The 20,863-nt window shown below is 40.7% G+C and overlaps 1 protein-coding gene across 3 annotated transcripts in view; it reads right to left on the reverse strand.

Annotated features, from left to right (window-relative positions):
• The window catches only part of SEMA4G (semaphorin 4G), a 143,479-nt gene that overhangs the window by 105,674 nt on the left and 16,942 nt on the right, over positions 1-20,863 (reverse strand). Inside the window, exon 1 of one of the 3 annotated variants that reach the window (XM_054982961.1) lies at positions 7,803-7,966. The exons of the other annotated variants lie outside the window; for them this stretch is intronic. The gene's annotated coding sequence lies outside the window, so the exon portion shown is untranslated. Of the gene's footprint in view, positions 1-7,802; positions 7,967-20,863 lie in introns of those variants that run through there. 3 annotated transcript variants of the gene reach the window in all.

A 20,863-nucleotide genomic window follows, 5' to 3' on the forward strand; every position in this document is an offset into this window, starting at 1 on the left:
TTGGATTCTAACCACACACACAAGCAATCTTCTCTTCCAAGTTGTTTAAGTTCAGTGCCATAAAAAATCCATTGCAGAAGAATTTTAGGGGGCTAATGAGATGACATGGTTACTCTGAATAAGAAATCACTTTCTATAAAGCAATATAAAAATGATTCTCATTTACTTTTCAGGGTTGCTGCTACTTTCAACAACAACATAAACCAGATACCTAATCCACTTGAAATGTTGCTCAGACATGCTTGCTGAAAACCATTTACCCAAGAGCAAATGTTTTATTGAAGTACAAAAGGGAACATGAAAACAATGTTTAGAAAATAAAGCTGGCAAATGGAATCCAGATTGGGGGAGGGGAAATATTAGTGATTTTTCTGTTCTGTTTTCATGCCATCCTTCCTGCAAAGAGCTGGCATACATTGCTCTCTTCTCCATTTTATCTTTACCAGAACCCTGAAAAATAAGTTAGGATGAAAGGTAGTATGACTAACCCAGGTAACCCAGGGAGCTTCACAGCTCACTGGAATTTTGAACTGGATTTTCCCAGTCCTAGTCCAACAGTCTAATAATTATCCCACATCAGCTCTCTAATTTTTCAGCAACAAACTAATATTCTGTGTAAGGTCTGTAAGAGTTTCAGTGAAATCCAAAGAAGAGTTACTTCAGTCTAAGCCCATTGAAATCAGTGGGCTTAGGCTGGAGTAACTCTGCTTAGGATTTCACTGTACATCCAGCATTTTTCCACCTCCAAAATGCCATCTCTTTCATAATTGCCTTGCCTTTGCTCATAACCTTACTTCACACCAGCCACACAGTCTTTATGGTTAGAAAATACTCTGTCCAAGGGAAAACCACATGTGATGATGTCCTGTGAGGATATCTCAAGGTCCTTCTCTGTTCTTCAGAAAGGAAACAAATAGTTATTCTCTCTACAGTAAGCACAAGATGTATACTGAGAAGGAGATGTGGAACAGCCACAACTCGGTAAACATCTTATGAACAACTACCCTGCTCAGGCATCCATTTTTCCTTCTGCTTGTGGCATCTTCCTTCCAGCTCATGGTGAATGAAGATCTGTTTGGGGAGCCACAAACCCAGGGCTTTTTTCCAGCAGGAACGCAGTTGAACAGAGTTCCGGAACCTCTTGAAAATGGTCACATGGCTGGTGGCCCTGCCCCCTGATCTCCAGATCTCCCCTCTGTCTGGAGATCAGGGGGCGGGGCCACCAGCCATGTGACCATTTTCTCTGAGGGCAACTCACTGAGTTCCACCACCTCTTTTCCCAGAAAAAAAGCCCTGCACAAACCTATACTTCACCACTACTCCAGCTGCTTTTTAAATTTTTATTTACATTATTTATAGTCCACCTTTCTCACTGAGACTCAAGGAAGATTATAGTGCGTAAGTCAATAAGATCAATGGCTGAGATATTCAATAAACAGCGCAATAGAAACTTGAAAACAAGCAGAAATCCAATACAGAGTTGAAACAATGCTGAAACAAAACATAAGTAAATCAACATGACATATTAAATGGCACAGAGAAACTATCCGGTAGGAGCATAATTACAGCAAAAGACAGCACTCAGCAGAAAAGCATCTCTCTACACCATTTCCTCACAGCACAGTCCTGTTACCTGTGTAAAAGGCCCTTCTAAATAATTCAGTTTTGCATAGTTTGTGGAAAACCAGGAAAACTTTTGAAGTGGTTTTAAATGATATGCACAATTGTAAGTTACTGTTTATGGTCAGCCATTCAAATGACAGATTTGGACACTATCAGGAAATCACCCCAGGAAATTTAATATACAGGTTAATTCCTTCTCTCTCACACACAAAAGAACTCCCCTTCTTCCTTACATACACATATACTTACATCACAGAAGCAACAAAGACAATAGAAAAAGAACTGATAACCAGCCTGATTTCTGACTGCAATTTAAATATTCCATTAAAACATACAGGCATACAACAATTAAGATTCTACTCCAGAACTTAGTCCTTATTTTAGCAAGAGATTCTTTCTGCATTTCTGAAGCATATAAACATTTAGAGGATCCAAGAATGTCAAAAGCCTCCTTTTGGGTTCATCATTTTCTCACAAATGTGTCATGACAGAATAGCAAGAACCAATAAAACTGCATAAATCTCTCCTTTGCAGCTCAACATGGTATGCAATGAACATAGCGTATAACTCCCATCTTTTCTAAGGTTTAGCTCATTCAGCACTACTGGCATTCATTTTGAAGGTATCATTTGTGTGACAGTTAGCAAGCTTGTTTAGTATGCATATTATCTGTGTCTGCCTGCTCACCTAGAATTCCTAGTTTAAGTATTGATTAGTTTATTACTATTTATTTACATTACTTATAGTTCGCCTTTCTCACTGAGACTCAAGGCAGATTACACAGTGAGAATTAGTATAGTCAGTTTCAAGGACATTTTATTAAACAATGTTATAGGATACATAAAGCAAATTTGTGAAGATTTAAAATCAGCAGAAATTCAAAACAGAGCTGAAGAAATGCTGAAACAGAGTATAAGAAATTCAAAGACACACGTATCAAACAACACTGAACTACCCAGTAGGAAATATATACATAGTAGTAAAGTCTATAATCCCTATCTTTTTACTGATGTATCTCTTTGAGACCACTTCATTACAATACAGTCCTCCTACCTGAGTAAAAAGCTCTCTTGAATAATTCCGTTTTCTTCTCCAGCACAGATATAGGATATAATTCCTGTCCTATCCAGTTCTAGAGGGTCTGGAGACAGAGGTAGGATCTTGTTATGCCAGTGAGATTTGAACATTTTTTCAAAGGTTAGTGAAGTAGTTCTATCACTGTTCACCTGTGACACAAGCTTAGGCCTGATTGATGATGGGTTCTACAGATGATGAAGACGGACTTTGTGAAATGGCTCAAAGCAAAGAACCTTTGAAACATGCAAATCTTGGATACCGGCTACTATTACCACACTGAACAAGCAGTTAAAAAGCATCTACCTAACCAATTCCTTATTTGCTATTTTTGTCTGCTTTGTTTCATTGATCAACCACTTTTGTCTCATAAGTTATATCCACACAAGGTATCATTGTTGCTCCCACATTTTATGAATGACATTGCCACATTTTATGAATGACATTGTGGTTAAACATTTTCTGGAAAAGGACTTTACATCTAGTATAGCAAGGATCCTGACCTGGACAGCTCAGCCTAGCATGATCTCATCAGATCTCAGAAGCTAAATAGAGTTAGTCCTGGTTAGTACTGGGACGGGAGACCATCAAGAAAGTCTAGGATTGCTGCATGAAAGCAGGCAAAACAGCAACAATAACAGAGCAAAAGTGGGTTTGAAAAATGAAGATTAAAGTGTCATTAAATGCATGAGGACAGCATTTTATCCTTAAGGTGTGTGAAACCTTAGCAAAAAGTTTGCCTTCAGAAGCCAAAGTAGGTAAAAGAGCCTGTATGAAAGGGATCTAAGAAAACACCTGAGAAACAAGTTTTCTACCCCTAAAACAAAAATATAAGCGACTTCATCAACTGCACGCTATTAAAAATGACTAAACTTAGATTGTTCCATGAAACCACATCATAACAGTACTGAATGAGTTATAGTGGCTGTCAGTCTGTTCAAGGACTAATTCAGTTCTACCTGATTCTATCTTTAAAGCTGTAAATACTTTGGGGGCCATTCTAAGGCAACATTTGCTCCCAAAGGAACTTCCTCGCCTTAGGCCTTCTGTCTGATGCCTGCCTGAAGGTAACAACAAACGGGGCTTTCCTGGTAGTAGTGCTGTGATTATTCACTTCCCTCCCAGCACAATCCCTGGTGATAATTCAGGAGAGTAACATATTTCAAAATGGCTTACGGAAATGGCAGACTGGTTAAAAAAAATGCTTATTTTCTAGCACACTGACTGTTAATTTCTAAAATGGTTTTAACTGTTCTTGACTAAACTGAAATCCACTGAATGAAGCAAGGCAGGATATATACTGAGTAAACACATATGTGTAATTTAAAATTACCCTTTGCTTAGTTCTGGAAAATGAATCTAAAATAGCCACAAAATGCCACAATTAAAAGTCCAGTATAAAATTGGGTAAAATGGCAGAACAGAGAATGTCTTTCAGCCACCATACACCAAAAACAGAAGTGCAACTTTAGTATGTGTTTATTGTACAAATTCACTGTGGAGAAAAATTTGTTTTAAGTTTCAATAATGAATGACAGGGAAGGAATAGTCAAGACAAAAAACAGGGCAAGACACCTGTCCAGAGCACACTAGAAACTGGCAGATTACAGATGTGGTGTGGACTTCCTTGTGCTATTTTCTGTAGCACATCTCACAGAAAACAGCCAATCAAGATACGTGGTTTGATTTAACCATCCTTAATGTCAAGGGGAAATAGCTGCAGTTCTGTTATCAAAAGTCAACCCAGCCATTCTAGGCCACCCACCCATGCATGTTCTCAGCGGTTGAGAGAACATTTTCCATATCCTTTCCCCTGAACATCAGCAGAGCATAGAGTTGCCAGCCTCCAGGTAGTGGCTGGAGATCTCCCGAAATTACAACTAGTCTCCAGGCCACAGAGACCAGTTCACTTGGGCTGGACTCTATGGAATTATGCCATGCCAAGGTCCTTTCCCTCCCCAAGCCCCACTTTCTCCAGGTTTCACCCCCCCAGATCTCCAGGAATTTCCCAACATGGAGCTGGCAACCCTAGCAGGGCAAGTACAAAGCATTAGTTTAAGTTCTTCATTAACTGAGCAAGAAGTAATAATTATCCCAACAACTGAAGTTAGTTCAAAAAAGACCTTACCAAAAAAAGATCATTGGATTGCTCCATGTTTGTTTTTTGTTTTTAATTTTAAGACTTATTATCTAGGGTTTGCATTTATAGAAGGATGAGAAATGTTTGTCACTTATTCCCATTTATCAGTGGTTTATATTTTCTTAAATTAGAAGAAGAATTTGGCTGACAATTCCTTCTTAATAGGAAAGCAAGTTATTTGGCTACTGAAAAGACTTTGTCTGAATTTGTTCTCCACTAACCATATCTGTTCAACCAATGTGCAGAACATATCATAAAGAAATTGGATTAGATTAGGGTGGAAGGAAAATTAACAATTTGACATTCTTAATATTAGTATTATTGCTATTTCGACCGTTCTCACTGTGATTGCAGATGGATTACATAGTGTAAATCAATAAGATTTAATAAGCAATACAGCAAGGTGCAGATTGCAGAACCTGAAAACAAGCAAAAAATCTGACACATAACTGATACAATGCTGAAACGAAACATAAGCAATTTGACATGACATATTAAACATAGAAACTAGCCAGTAGGAACATACTTACAGCAACAGACAGTAAACAGTAGTTATAGTCTACAGTCTCTATCCCTTCAACAAAGCATCTCTCTGAACCACTTCCTTACAGCACAGCCTCATTATCTATGTAAAAAAGCCCTCCTGATAATTAGGTTCTGCAGCGGTTGCAGACAGTTGGGAGGCTGGGAGCTTTCCTGACCTCTTCAGGCAGGTTGTTCCACAAGGTGGGGCCACCGCAGAGAATAAGCATGTATGGGCAGCTGCCAATTTCACCCGTTTGCAGAGTGGGACCTGCAGGAAGTCCTGTTCGGATGAGCAAAGCTTTCATGGCGGAGCACAGGGACAAGGCAGGATGACACCACATTACTGGCAGAAAATAGTGATGGAGTGAAACAACTACTGAAGAGAAAGAAGGATTACGGCCAAAGGATTACGGCCAAAGAAGGATTACAGCTGACCATCAAGAAGACAAAAGTAATGACTATAGAGGAATTACACAATTTTAAGGAGACAATGAAGAAACAGAAAAAAAATTCTATTCCTTGGATCAATTATCAACCAAAAGGGAGACTGCAAACAAATCAGAAGGTGACTGAGACTTGGAAGGGCAGCCACAGAGGAACAAGAAAAGATCTTTAATGGTAAGATAGCGTCACTGGGGATGAAGATCAAGATAATTCATACTATGGTACTCCCTATTACTATGCAATTCGAAAAAGAAGAAAGCAGACAGGAAGAAAATTGATTAATTTGAATTGATTAATGTTAGAAGAGAGTTTTACAGATACCACAGGCCATCAAAAAGACAAACAAGTGGATTCTAGATCAAACCAAGCCTTAATTCTCCCTAAGGATGTTGTACTTGTTGACAAAACTGAGGCTGTTGTACTTTGGTTATGGCACATAACACACACACCAATATTTTTTAGTGCAGTTAATAAAATAATCACTATTTAATATCAGAGGTGTATTGTTGTCATAATCCAATATCCAGAGAAACAGTACAGCAACCCTGTAAGGAGGCATAAAATTGATAACATTTCTGTAGTATTCGTAAGAATGTAATTCATGGGAAGCTAAAAGACACGGAAGTCACATTGATGTCTTCTACACAAGCATGGGATTGTTTGGTTTCCCCATTGCTGCTGGGGTTGCTGATACAATGCAGCAGCAATGGGGCTTCCACATGGCAGGTTTCCTGCATTTTCTCAGTCTCAGCCCCCACTCCATGCCCCTGGAGGCCTTTCCGTAATGAAAGAGGCTAGAGATTTATGTTTTTCTTCGACATGAAAGCTGGGAATTCAGAGAACCTGACAGACATGTTATGATGTTATAGCACAATAATGGTATATCAATTGCCAGTTTTATAAAAAGCCCTCTGTTTGCCAGAGGATAATTGTTGTGAGGGACTGGGACAGGGAAAATGATGCTCATGTGGGAGGGATGAGGAAGAGTTGGACTTTCCTGTCCACATGGCTGCCACCCTGGCTTTCCTGTGATATTTCCAAAAACACTGCAGCAAAGCAGGTTTGGGAAAGATCACAGGACAGGGAAACCCAGAAGAAGCTTGGAAGCACCGTGAGGTTTCCCAAAAGCATCCATGGGCCAAACGACCCATGTATAAGTTATCGTTGTCTCACAATGGTGACGAGATAGGGCAGTTCCCAAGGAGCCATTTTTACTCTGCCGATTTTTCATTTATTTTTATTGTAATGAGTTTCAACTTTGTAAGCCACCTTGCTAACATTTAGATAGCTGTGCAGAATACAAGTCTTTAAACAAATGAGATATGGCAGAGAACATTCATACTGAGTACCACCATGGAAATTCCAGGAAGTAATGTTTCATGGATTCCCTGTGAGATTGGGGTTAGTCATATGGGTTGAATCCTGCTGAAGGGTTCCACATGCTCTAATGTTCTTGCCCAAGTGAAAGAACAAAAATTATTCCTCACTGTCTGCTTGCACTGGAAAAGTAATAGTATCTTTTCCACAGGCACAAGTCATAGAACCCAGCATTTCTTCTGAAACAATTGCAAAAATAAATGAAATGAAATTATGTTAAACATCTTTTGTATATTCTTTTGCTCTATATACATAGCTATATCGTTAAAAATTACATCAACACACTATGTGTTCCTGCAGCCACTGAACTACAGCTTGTGCAAGCGGAACTATGCTAAGTATATCTTCGCATCACTGGATCCAACCTGGACACCATGCAACAGCAAAGTACAAATTCACACATCACCAAAAAAAAGAGATTAATTTCTGCACAAAAATATTCCTAGAAGATATACACTTCCAAGGAACAGAAACACTTTCAAGAAATAGTAGCACAACTACATATCTGGCTAAGAGCCTCATGCCTATGAGACAATTTACATAAGCATACTGGATGATGTTTTAATGTGAGCCAGAGGAAGGATAATAGGATAAAGATGTGATGAACAGACTAGAGCACCTGACAGTACAGCAGCATCCTGAACCTCATGAAGAACGAATGCATGGGCAGCAAGGTCATAAACTCCCAGCAGTCTGGCCAAACACTGTCGCATGTGGACCCGTAGGAAAAACACCTGATACTTGACAAGCTGGTTCCTAATGCTCAGGTTAAAGAGCCCCTGGGCTGAGTGTCACATATAAAAGCAGAAGAATGCAGAAATTAACTCCACCTCCTCACACAGGCCACGTAGGTTATCCAGGCTGATAAGAGACTACAGTACACTTCAACCCAATGGTGGGTGTGTGCTCATATACTTTTTAGTTTAAAAAAATCATGCTGCCTTACTGGTTACACAGACAGGGAGAGCAGAGTCGAGTTTCCAAAAGGTAAACAAGTGCTGAACTTTGTTACCTTATCCATTTGCTCCTCCAGAAGGCGATTGGCTGAAGACTGAACATCCAGCCAATTCTGGCAACAAGAGGAAAAACCACAGGCAAGGCCCTCCCTTATCACAAAGCAAATGTTGACTAAAATTTAACCAGTGGAGCAGGATAGAGTCAACACAAGCACCTTTCCTGGAAGCTGCAAGAGGTATCCAAAAGAGACAGAGTAACATCAGCAAGGCACAAAGCAGCCCTTGTGCATATCCTTCTGAATCAAGTCTATGAAAAGACTGAAGGAATCTGTTTTTCTAAAGCTGCAATTATACCTGCTTATAAAGTGCTAATTAGCTTGGGACCAATGTGTAGCTTTTTGTCTTAAAGGACAATCAAGCAATTAGCTATAAAAACCCTGGTTAATTTTTTATGCAATGTGGACATAAAAGGAGATCTGTGGCAATCTGGAGAAGTTTAACTCATCCTTGGCTATGATTGCCTGCCCAGTCTATAGAAACCTTTCCTTTTAATGCCAGCAGATAGAAGTCAAGATTATTTTATTGGGTAAAGGATTACTGCAAAGTCATCCTACAGAGTCCAGTCAAGGGAAAACTCAGCTTCCAAATCTGCATGGGTTACAAAATGTCGCACAGGGTGCAACTATTAACGAAGTTCAAGACAATGGCCCTTTTCACACTACATACCTGCTTCCAGAACATCACGAAACGCAGCGCAAAAAACGCGGAAGATAGCGTCTTCTCGCGAGAGTTTTGCACTACATCATGCGAAACTCTCGCAAGAAGACGCTATCTTCCGCATTTTTTGCGTTGCGTTTCGCGATGTTCTGGAAGCAGGTATGTAGTGTGAAAAGGGCCAATGTGTCCACCTGGACTGAATCAAGACACAGGCTTCCTGTCTCATTGCCAATGCTGATTTCTTTACACACACAACCCTCCTGCATAACCCACCCTATTCAATCATGCGTACTATTGTCATTCACCAGCTATTATCATTCGGCTTCTGTAATCACTCCAGTCTCCAAGATATAAGGACAAATGGACTCATATTCTAGCTGTATCTGAAGAAGTGAGCTGTGAAAGCTCATACCCTACCACAAATTTTGTTAATCTTATAGGTTTACTGGACTCTTGCTCTTTTCTACTGCAACAGGGTGCAAAGAGCCACTGCCCACCATCTTCCCTATTAGTATGTCAGTTACAGGAGACTGAAGCTGCTGGTGTTGGTCGCATACAGGTTGGTTTGGTGTAAAGGGCAGGAAGTGGCAACATTCTTGTATCAAATCAGCCTAATTTCATACTTCTTTCATACTCCACACCTCACAACTACACCTGCAAATTTGTTTCCACATCCTGTTCCTGTGTTTTTAACTACACAACATATATATTTGTTCAAAGACCTACTTCCCAAAATTGCTCCAACTGGAGGCCTTGTTACAGCAAAATGAGGTGGTAGAATTCTGAGGTTGTAGCAGAGCATTTATCAGCTAAGTTCTTAGGGGCAGAGGGAAGGAACAGAACAACGGGGAAAGACCATTGTCTTGCCAATGTCAATATTATGTTGTGATCCTACTAGGAAGTTCCTTGTACACTATCAAGAGGAGAAAGACTATGGTGACTTCTGGAATAAATTGCTTATTTGCAAGTATACTGGTTCAATAAAACGACAGCAGGCACATATTCACAGACACAGCAATAGTTCCTGAGACAAAATCAAGAGCAACAGCACATTCCAAGACTGCTTCATGCCAACACAAAACTGAAGTCCAGTGGCACCTTAAAAATTAACATTCATTCCAGTGAAAGCTTTTGTGAGGCTAGGGTTAAAAGCTCCAGGTTGGAAAATTCCTGGAGATTTGGGGGGTGGAGCCTGGTAGGGTTAGGGTTGCCAGGTCCCTATACCCTCCCAGTACATACCAGGAGGATGATCCTTGCCTGCTCGCGTTCCCGGCACCAATGCAATGACATCATCTTGCCAGCAGTGGGCATGCTCCCGTGCAGGGACAATTCAGCCCACTGGGGGCCAAAATTGGCCACTGCAATGCGCAGAATCATGCCCACTGCCAGCACAATGACATCACTTTAGGAAGTGACACTGTCATGCCTCACCGGGAGTGTGCCGGCTGTGCGTTTGCCCTGGTTACCTGACAGCAACAGGCAATCACTGGTCAGTTTGCCACCTCCTGCCAATCACCAGTAATTGGCGGGCATTGGAGCAAACTGCTGGGAGATTGCCTGCCACCAGCAGGCAACTGGGAATCCTACTGGGGAGGTGGGGTTTGGGGTAAGGAGGAACCTCAGCAGGGTATAAAACCATAAAATCCACTCTCTAAAACAGCTGTTTTCTCAGAGGAACTGATCTCTGTGGCAAAAATGCAAGCTTCTTTAAGTTTCCCTGCTAGAGCCAAACTATAAAACTGCCTTCCTTCAGCTGCTACACAGGCAACATAGATTTCAGGGGCCAAAGGCTATTAGTCATGTCCCTTCAGATATCAATCCATATAGAAACAGGCAGGTGTGTGGGGGGACGCTTTGCATGACAAAAGAGCATACTTACACCAGTATTAACTCTTCAGATGATAAGGTTCTAAGTGCTTGATTCTGTACTAACCAATGTTCCATTCTCAAGCAGGATGAAGAATAGAATAGATTAAGGCTAGCTTCGTATTGCCACTTTTCAGATGGACAGTCTATGTTTTTTAAAAAAACAAAACCAAAAATCCTGGCCTTAACGTATGTGTGCTGAAGCAGTACTACAATCAGGAGTGTAGATCCCAGTCCAGCACGCCAAGTTATTTCCAATGCTGCAATAAATTAGGATTGGGGTTGTGTTGGAATGCTCTTAAGGAAAGAAGATCACACAATGGTTGTTTATTCAGACCCTGGATTATTCAAACCTGGGAGGATATCTAGGTGACAGCCATGCAAGGACTGCCAATCAAGTTATAAGGTTAGCAATTTGCTTTCAAGAGTTGCCAGAGACAAAGTTGAACAATGAAATATATAGCGTATGAGAAATAAAGCCTGAAAGGAAATGGAAAGGAAGAGAAAAGAGACAGACGTTGACAAGAACCAATACAGTTTATAAGAGCTGATGTGGGTGTTTATATTTGGATATTCATTCACTTTCTTTGCTCTTTACCCATGTACTTTATTTAAGGGGAAATTTTTATCTTAAATGGACAAGTCATCTAGTTTCATTGTTGCTTGTGTCTTGTGAGATCACTATGGCTCATCAGAAGTAGAAGGGACACATAATGCAACATCCCAAGAATTTTGGCTTTCCTTTTAAACAGGGGAAGGAACTAGTTTTTTGGCCGTAATTATGGACTTAAATATTTGTAGACAACATCTGGAGAAACCTGAGGAATCCAAAGCCAAAACAAGACTCAGTAGGTATTCTAGCAGTTACAGAACAAGACATTCATCCCCCCCACCCCCACCACTGACTAACAAGAATATGCAAAATGTGCAAATACATACATGTTTTTTAATTTACATAATTTATATCAGTTGCCAAATTCAATTTTTCTTGACATAGAATTTTCCTTTCCTTTTAGCATACAGTACCCCCTGTCCCGAGTATAAAACTGAATACAGTATTGTTCTGGACCATTTCCTCCAACGGAATCCAGGTTGTAATAGTCTTGTTTAAGTAATATATTCATATTAATAACAATCAATAAGATATTAATAACGATTGCTAAATTCAAGCCTGAAGGGTCTGCTGAATTTGGTTTCCTAATGTACCATCAACTCCACTTTTGTGGACTCTTTCTTGCTCCTTCGTAGGCCCCCCAAAAGGTCAGCCCTGCCCCCAGCTTCTTCAAAGAGGCAGCATCACAGCATTTGAAACCGTTAGCATTGCCTTTTACACCCAGTATAAAGTACTTCAGAATTCAGTTGTTGACATTTCCACATACTGATTATCTTTTTAGTCTGAGAGGAAACAAGAGCATGAAGTGTCAAAGGTTCTGTCTGGTAGACCTCTCTGCACCGAAAAATGAAATTATAACTCCTCAAAACAGAATGTACGATAACTATTTCTGTCCCTGCCCTGACCACAGGAAGGTTTTCCTGAATATTATACCTGACATCCAAATGGTTTTAATTCACCAGTTAATAAACTGGAATTACATATCTGACTGTCATTCCTACTTCAAACATTTAAATTCAAAAAATTCAAAGGAATTTACTTTAAAATAACTGCAAACCAGAAATGCATCCCTATTCAGGAGCCTATTATGAAGTCAACAATGAGATTAAGTATTTATTTTAAACATAGACAAGATTATCCCATTTATTGTCACAATAACCATATGAGATAGGCAAGACTACTGAGATGACGAACAATTGGAAGGACATGAATTAGAAGAGCCACAGGGAGGGAGAACATGGGTAAAAGAGATGTGCAATAAACACCTCCAATCCAGACTGGAAGAATCAGTCCCAGAGTTTGAATATGAAACTGCCTTTGGTCGTTGCTTGCATCTTTTGCCTGTGCTTGTTAATCATGAGGTCTTATCTAAAATGAAGAAAAGCTAATATTCTCAAATTCTCTGTCAGATGCTACACAATGTATACAAAGTTCCACAGGTATGACTAAAGGGTATATCCAGCCTAGTACATAATGACAAAACAGGAAAAATAAAAAGGGCAGAGTGAGGTGTAGGCTTGATTAATCATATATCATTGAGACTTAGGAGGTAAAGCCTACAAGGACAAGTGACACCCAAAAGTAGGTCAAACTCTTCTGTAGTCCTAGCAATGAGTTAGCAAATAAGATATTTACCAGCATCAGGTTCTTTTGTCATACCATACATATAAGCAGATTGTATTGCTCCTTCTTCACACACACACACAAACACACATGGGCAAGCCACAAGGACTGGCAGAGAGGGGAGAATTTATTTTCCTCTCCCTATTATTTTCTCTTTTCCTTTCTTGAAAGCCACTATAGTCCTCCCTTTTTCCTGCTTCATTCTCTCCTTCCCATCCACCAGCCAATCTACCTTTATGTACCCCCTCAACATCCTATTTTCATCTTTCTTCTTCCAACCCCTTGGCAGCCTCCATCCAGGAAAACTATGGCCCAGCTACACAGCGCATGCCACAAAGCTAGGCCCCGTTGCATAGTAGGGAACACACAAGAACTTGCAGGGGACACTTGGGTACTAGCTGCTGATACAGATAGTACCCAAGTGTCCCCTGCAGACTAGCCTACTAGGGAGTTTTCCATGTTGCCAAACATGCCGTGTAAATTAGTCATGCTTTGTTTCAGAACGTTTTCATCTCTGTGCTTGGCTTTATGGTTGTTTTTAAATGTTCTGCTGCTATACCATATTGTATCTCTTTCACAGAATGTTCAAACTGTTGTTCATTATTGTATTTTGCTCAGTTAATGTCCTAGCTGTTGATTATATTGTATTTTCACTTGCACTGTGTAATCTGCCTTGGATCTCAGTGAGAAAGGTGGACTAACAACAACAACAATATTGTGAGAATGGCAAATGGTCTCTAAAAGAAAATATATTTTCAAAAATAGGTAAAGAACTTAACAGGAAATGTTATATCTCAACAATATAGAGCTCTATTTCTGTATTAATTGGGCAAGATTCTTAGGTCTTAAACAATGAAGCCCTGCAGTATAAAGTGAAGTAAATTCAAAATCCTTACCTTTAATTCCCTATCCAGTCAAGCTCAGGGTGGTATCATATTCCTTGATGCTTTATAGATTTACTTTGTAGCTACAAAATCTGGGCTTCAGGTTTTTGTATAATTTTGTTTCCTATTTTTTTTTAAAGAAACCATCATCTTAGACAACTGCAAAGATTGTTCTGATTATGCACACTTTACACTCTAACATTGACTGATTCCGCACACGTTGGATAATGCACTTCCAATCCTCTTTAGAGATCATTTGGAACTGAATTTTTCAAGTGTGAAACAAAAAATCCACTTCCAAACGATAGCTAAAGTGCATTGAAAGTGCATTATCCAACGTGTGCGAAGTCAGCAATTATTTCACTGTATGTTAAATTAAGGTAAATAAAGCAATAGGCCAATCCTAGAATTTCAGGGGGGAAAGAAAGCTTTTTTGATCATGTAGCTGAAAACTATGGATAACTAAGAACAACTATTAGTAGTATAGTAGTATACTACTATTAGTAGTATATTATGCATAACTATCTCTGATTTACACAATTATGTTATATAATCCCTTTTTTCTTTCTGTAACCCCTCTTACTATTATTCTGTTTTTCAAAATAAAAATATGTTTTTTAAAAATTAAGGTAAATAAAAGCAACAATACAATCATACATCAGCATGAGCAGATGGTTTCTTGAAGGCAAGTTAAAACCTGAAAAGGTAGAATACTGAAGGATCTCTCTATGGAGGAGTCTGCACAAGGCCATTCCACACCCAGCAGATCTCATTTCAAATGCAAACTGCATGTAAACAGAGAAGCAGACCGTGCCTAACATTTGGGGAAGTCCACAAGGGACAAAGCATTCCCTGAACTCAGACTACGTAAACTTTTAGAGTTCTTAATCAAATATCAAGAATAAAGTTGCCAGGAATCTGTCAAGGACGATTCTCAAAGTGATGGAGATATTCCCCAAGCAAGCACATGGGGACCAAGAAGCTTCCCAGATACTTTTCAGCCCAATGTTTTTACATCTTGCATGAATCAAGTAGCAGAGTACTAATTCATCTCCTTTGTAATCAAAATTACACAGCTGTACAAGTGGTCATAGATGAGGCTCACTAACTCAACCGTTAATAGGCAGGACTATTAAAATGTGGCGGTTGTCATTCCCTACTATTACCTACCTGTCATTTAATTTTAAACATACACATAAAATTAGCCCATTAACTCTAGCTGAAAAATAACTACACATGACTAAAACAGTAACAGCTTCATCAAAAGGGTCATAGATTTGAAAAACACAAGGCCAAAATCAAAATACCTTTGGAGGCAAATGAGGAGGATACACAGAGGCAGACAACAGGTATTAATCAAATGAAGTTGTCCCAATTGTAAAATGGAAAAGTCTGAACAGCAAAGACAGGCTTCTCACAGGGACAGAGTGGTTGCCTGTATTGGTTTAATAAGATCAGGAGGATCACAAAGGACCAGGACTGGAACAGGCCCCACAGAACTACTGTTCTGTACAACAGACATTACCTGTGTATTGTCGAAGGCTTTCACGGCCGGAGAACGATGGTTGTTGTGGGTTTTCCGGGCTGTATTGCCGTGGTCTTGGCATTGTAGTTCCTGACGTTTCGCCAGCAGCTGTGGCTGGCATCTTCAGAGGTGTAGCACCAAAAGACAGAGATCTCTCAGTGTCACAGTGTGGAAAAGATGTAGGTCATTTGTATCTACTCAGGAGGGGTGGGGTTGAGCTGAGTCATCCTGTAAGAGTTTCCCAGGGTGTGGAATGCTAATGGCGGGAGGCTTCACTGTATCCTGAGGAGGTTCTTTTGCATATGGATTGGTACTTGATGTGCTAATCTTCTCTGCAGGGCTATTGTCGGGGATAGAATGTTTTGTTAGCCTGGTGTTTTTCAGAACTGGAAACCATGCTCTGTTCATTCTTAAGGTTTCTTCTTTCCTGTTGAAGTTTTGCTTATGCTTGTGAATTTCAATGGCTTCCCTGTGCAGTCTGACAAAGTAGTTGGAAGTGTTGTCCAGTATTTTGGTGTCCTGGAATAAGATACTGTGCCCTGTTTGAGTTAGGCTATGTTCAGCCACTGCTGCTTTTTCAGGTTGTCCAAGTCTGCAGTGTCTTTCATGTTCTTTTATTCTTGTCTGGATGCTACGCTTTGTGGTCCCGATGTAAACTTGTCCACAGCTGCAGGGTATACAGTATACTCCTGCAGAGGTGAGGGGGTCTCTGCTGTCTTTTGCTGATCGTAGCATCTGTTGTATTTTTCGGGTGGGTCTGAATACTGCTTGAAGGTTATGCTTTTTCATAAGCTTTCCCATCTGATCAGTAATTCCTTTGATATATGGCAAAAACACTTTTCCTGTAGGAGACTGTTTTTCCTTGGTTGTTTGATTCATCCTGGGTTTGATTGCTCTTCGGATTTCATTTCTGGAGTAGCCATTTGCCTGAAGTGCGTGGTTTAGATGATTAATTTCCTCATTGAGAAAGTGCGGCTCACATATCCGTCTTGCACGATCCACTAATGTTTTCATTATGCCTCTTTTCTGTTGGGGGTGGTGATTGGAGTTTTTGTGTAAGTACCGATCAGTGTGAGTTGGTTTCCTGTAGACCTTGTGACCTAACTGAAAGTTTGCTTTGCGGATGACCAGGGTATCCAGGAATGGGAGTTTTCCCTCGATTTCTTTCTCCATTGTGAATTGTATGTTCAGGTGGATGTTGTTGAGATGATTCAAAAACCCCATCAATTCTTCCTCCCCATGGCTCCAAATGATAAATGTATCATCCACAAACCGGAACCATACACTAGGTTTGTGGGGTGCTGATTCTAGAGCTGTTTTTTCAAAATGTTCCATGTAGAAGTTTGCTATAACTGGGCTGAGTGGGCTCCCCATGGCCACCCCATCCATCTGTTCATAGAATTCGTTGTCCCATTGGAAGTAACTGGTTGTCAGACAATGGTGGAATAAGGCTGTTACATCCTCTGGGAAAATCTGATTAATAAGTGCAATAGTGTCTTTTACTGGAACCTTGGTAAACAGGGATACAACATCAAAACTGACAAGTATGTCTTGTGGATTGAGTTTCAGAGAACTGATTTTGTTGATGAAATCTGCTGAATCTTTGATGTAAGACGAGGTTTTCCCGATGTGGTCCTGCAGGAGATCTGCCAGATGTCTAGCTAATTCATATGTCGGTGAACCAATGGCACTCACAATGGGTCGGAGTGGGACTGAATCCTTATGTATTTTGGGGAGTCCATATAGTCTAGGTGGCTGTGCTTCAGTCTTGCATAGTTTTCTGTGCGTGTCGGGATGTAGTGAGGAATTCTTGATCAGCGCATTTGTTAGCCTGGTGATTTTGCAAGTGGGATCTCGTTTTAGTTTTTTGTAGGTGGAGGGGTCCAGGAGTTCCTTAATCTTCTTTTTGTGTTCCTCTGTTTTCATGATCACTGTAGCATTGCCTTTATCAGCTGGTAGAATGATGATGTCTGGATCTGCATTGAGGGTCTTGATGGCATTTCTCTCCTTGCATGTTATATTGCTGGTGGGAAGCTTTGCCTTTCGTAGAATCCTGGCTGTCTCTCCTCTTATTTCCTCAGCTTCCTCTTCAGGTAGATGACGAATGGCAGCTTCTACATTTGCAATGATGTCTTCCACAGGAATTCTGGTGGGGGTGACTGCAAAGTTTCCTCCTTTTGCCAAGATGGAGGTTTCTTCTGTTGAGAGTTGACGGTCTGTCAGATTGATGACAATGCGTGCATTGTCGAGCATTGGGCTTGTCTGTCTTTTTTCCTGTAGTTTGTTAAACTTCTGCTTCTGTCTGGATGTGTGGTTGGTAAAAACTTGTTCCATCTTCCTGTAGGTGAGATTATCGACCTTGTCCCAATCCTGACTTCTCATTTTATGGCTGGTGTTGATATGCAAGCAAAACAGCTCCTTGTCTGTGGCAGCAAGTTCTCTGCGAGTAGTGTGGATTCTCTCACGTAAGAGGGCCTGTTCTAGGCGGTCATAAATGCGGTTCGCCTGTGTGGTTTTGAAGATTCTTTTAGTTGTGAGAAAAGATGGAATGGTTCTTGTGTCCCTGCAGCGTAGGAGAAAGGTTAAAGAACAGAGTAGATGTGCTTTCTTGTTCCGAAGTGTTTCCAATCTCCGGGTCTGTTGGAATGTTTCCTCCCCGTAGAGGTGTTCGATGTATTGTCGAAGGCTTTCACGGCCGGAGAACGATGGTTGTTGTGGGTTTTCCGGGCTGTATTGCCATGGTCTTGGCATTGTAGTTCCTGACGTTTCGCCAGCAGCTGTGGCTGGCATCTTCAGAGGTGTAGCACCAAAAGACAGAGATCTCTCAGTGTCACAGCTTTCTCCTTCCCGCTCCACAGAATATGTTGCTTTTGTACCTATTGTCTTTTCCACACTGTGACACTGAGAGATCTCTGTCTTTTGGTGCTACACCTCTGAAGATGCCAGCCACAGCTGCTGGCGAAACGTCAGGAACTACAATGCCAAGACCACGGCAATACAGCCCAGAAAACCCACAACAACCATCAGACATTACCTGTGTTGCACCAAGCTTTGTCACTGGAATACATACAGACTCAAGCTGTGATTTGGGGCACATGCATCTTTTCCAGCCTACCTTGTAAAAACATGCACATCTAGAACTAGAGTGCAAACAGTATGGTTCTTTTCAATCTTGTAAACATCAGGGCTGTATTGGAGGCAGGAGGGAGAGTGATAAAGATACAACATTCTGCAAACCACAGCAAGAAGCCACAAAGTACAAAACAGCAAAATTGCAGGGGCTGTATATGCGGAGGCTCACAGAGGGCTATTTAACCACCTCTGAGAGAAAAACATGTCAGAAAAATGCTGTCTGAAGGGTCAACAGCAACACTGAAAGGGACAGGGCAAGCTGCATACAGGTTGTGAAACTATTTTTACAAGACATTGGCCACAGGCTGGGGTCTCAAAAGACTTGGTAGGGTTTGGTGGCCAGCCATCATTTCTAACAGACAGCAAGGCCAGCTTTCTCCTTCCCGCTCCACAGAATATGTTGCTTTTGTACCTATTGTCTGGCAAGAGGGAAGGAACAACAAATAGGGTGCATAAGAGTTTTTAGCCACACTTCCCAACGAGTCCATGAAACTGAAGCTGCATCCCCACAAAAGATGCAGCCTCATATCATGCTGAAAGAGGCAGCTTTATTACTGTGAACATCTGCAGTATACACTGCTGGTATTACCCACTGCTTGCCACTGGTGACTTGGCAACTGTATTAATCAATTCCTGGCCTCAGGTTGGCCTTTCTTGACCTGCATGCTTGATTACGATTTAGCAAGATGGACTTTAATTGTTGGACACTTCCCTTTGTTTTGTTGCACGCTTCCTGGGGAGACTGTACTAATCCATGCCCGTTTGATCCATGTGCAAACATCCTCCCACTACTGAGTCAAATTGGTTTTTGCAAGGGATACAATACCCCCCCCCCCGGCAAAAAAAACACCATTCTAATGCCTATGGGGGTGTCTATCTATAGATGTTATTTCAGCCCTTACATGTCTTCATTAACTTACTCTAGGAAATTCCAAAGATGATGAAAGCACGTTTACATCAAAAAGTGCTGGATAACTGAACAAAACTGCCCTTCGTAAAACTGAAAATGATCAAATGGCAGTCTCCTGTAGTGTTCTGACCTGTGGCAGGTCCCTCAGTATCCAGCTGTGGAGGACAGGTGGCTATGCCAAGTAGAACTTCATTACTCTAGATGTTCTTTAATACATCTCCAGAGGGACCTTGAATTTTCCTTATACAAAGAGCCCCAATATTTTTATTGACCAAAGCATTACATGAGTAATTGGAAAGTAATATATCATGAGATACAGTAATATAGTTAAAATAATGTATTTAAGGAAACAGAGTTTACATAGCAATGTAAAAAGCAGGAAATACTTCTAAAAATGGCAATAGTAGTAAAAAAGGGGCACTGCCTTACCCTAATCTCTGTGGCCAAAAGGGTTTAACAAATAAGGTTGTAAGATATCCTTTCTTCAGTTTTTTCAGAATGGATTTACCCACATGTTGGCTCCAAGACAAAGAAATAAGAAGCCCTCCTATGCTTAGAAAGCATCAGCTGGAACTGAAAGCCTGAAGTTCTAGAAAAAGATCACAACTTCTATCTGGATGGCAAACAATCAATCAGAATTGACACAATGGCTTTCCATCAAACGGGACAAAGGACTGAAATAATAATTGAAATAAGTCAATAAATTACATGCATTCTCTGTGGCGGCCCCTAGTTTACAGAATGGTCTACCTGAGGAGGTTAGGAAAGCTCCCACTCTCCTGGCCTTCTGCAAAGAATGCAAAACTGAATTATTCAAGAGGGCTCTTTACTCAGCTAGTAGGGCTTTACTGTAAGGAAGTGGTCTCAAGAGACCCACCAGTAAAGGGATTAGGAGGGACCATAGAATTCACTGCTATTGCTGTATACTTTGAGGGACCATAGACTTAACTACTATTGCTATAAATATGATCCTACAATGTTTAATATATTAGCCATGAGATTGCTTATGCTCTGTTTCAACATTTCTTCAGCTCTGTATTTGTTTTCTGCTTTTTTAAAATCTTTGCAAATTTGCATGTATATACCCATTACAAGTTTATCGAAATGTCTTTGATATTGATTGTATTGACTCGCACTGTGTAATCCGCCTTGAGTCTCGGTGAGAAAGGTAGGCTATAAATGATTTAAATAAAGTTTTGTGTAAATATACAGGAAAATGACATCATCTGTGTACCTGCCTTCTGACACACATCAAGGCTTGAGGAGATTTAGGAGAAGGGCTGGGGCTCAGTGGCAGGACATCTGCTTGGCACGTCAAATGCCCAGGGTTCAGCCCCTGGCATCTCCAGTTGATGGGGTAGATTGGAAGTGATGTGAAAGACTAAGACCCGAGAGAGACATTGCTAGTCTGAGTAGACAATGTTGACTTTAATGGACCAAGGCAGCTTCATGTG

The sequence above is a fragment of the Eublepharis macularius genome, chromosome 6, assembly GCF_028583425.1.
Source record: "Eublepharis macularius isolate TG4126 chromosome 6, MPM_Emac_v1.0, whole genome shotgun sequence".
NCBI lineage: Eukaryota > Metazoa > Chordata > Lepidosauria > Squamata > Eublepharidae > Eublepharis > Eublepharis macularius.